This window comes from Mus caroli, unplaced genomic scaffold, assembly GCF_978045245.1.
Source record: "Mus caroli unplaced genomic scaffold, Mus_caroli_1 scaffold_3, whole genome shotgun sequence".
Taxonomy (NCBI): domain Eukaryota; kingdom Metazoa; phylum Chordata; class Mammalia; order Rodentia; family Muridae; genus Mus; species Mus caroli.
In genome coordinates this window covers 28,189,454-28,190,477 of record NW_028227258.1, presented here as the reverse complement: position 1 = coordinate 28,190,477, position 1,024 = coordinate 28,189,454, and the positions used below count along the sequence as shown (strand labels likewise).

At 42.1% G+C, this 1,024-nt stretch overlaps 1 pseudogene; it reads left to right on the top strand.

Annotated features, from left to right (window-relative positions):
• Nucleotides 1-238: 238 nt before the first annotated feature.
• Nucleotides 239-338, top strand: LOC147005444 (U6 spliceosomal RNA; annotated as a pseudogene).
• Nucleotides 339-1,024: the final 686 nt, after the last annotated feature.

Genomic DNA, 1,024 nt, shown 5'->3' with positions numbered 1-1,024 from the left:
ATCCCAAGGAACTTTTACAAACTGGGAAAGACAGTTTGGTGTTAAAATGAACAAAATCCTTGCTATGAACTTCTGTGGTGCCTCTCTGCTCAGATGGGTTCACCACTTTACCGGTTATAAACCTGAGAGGGAGTGGAAGATGTGTGGCGTGAGGGAAAAGAGAAAAGGAGGGGGGGATGTAGATATTATAATGAAGTGAAAACTGTAAACCCTCATTAATTAAAAATTAAACAACCATGCCTGCTTTGGCAGAACGTGCACTAATACTGGATGACAGAAGATTAGCAAGGCCGCTGTGCAAGGGTGGCAGGCGAATCTGTGAAGTGTTCCATAATTTCTGATTCAACTAAGCAAGGCACATGTGAGCTCACAGAGACTGAAGAAGCAAGCACAGGGCCTGCTGCGTGGGTCTGCACCAGGTCCTCTGCATGTTTATTGTAGCTTTTAGCTTAGAATTTCTATGGGGCTCCTGACTGTGAGAATGAGTGGGTCTCTGACTCTTGTGCCTGCTCCTGGGACTCTTCCTCTTGTTGGGTTACCATGTTCAGCTTTGATATGATGGTTTTTGCATCATCTTATTATATTTTATTTTGCCATGTTTGGTTGTTACCTCTTAGAAGCCTGTTCTTTTCTAATAAGAGAGAGAAAGGGAGGCAGGGAGGAACTGAGAGGATTAAAGGAGGGAAAACTATAAGCAGGTACAGGAAAAGAACACATTTTCAATAAAAGGAAAAAAGGAACTAAAAATAAACTATTGGATTTAGTTAATGTTGCTTCTTTGTCTATGCATTTATGGCTGAACCCTAGGGACTGGACAACTTATTGTGGGGATTTTTTTTTTTATTGTCTCTGGGAAAAAGAAACTGACTGTCTATAGCTCTTTATTTAGGGGTGAGTCTCTTGAAATTTTTCCTATCCACATCGGCATGCTGGCTGGTAGTGTCACTGCGTAGGTCTTGTTTAGACAACTCTGTGGTTGAGATTTCCGGAGTACAGCTTCACTGTCCGGTCTAGACGACACTAT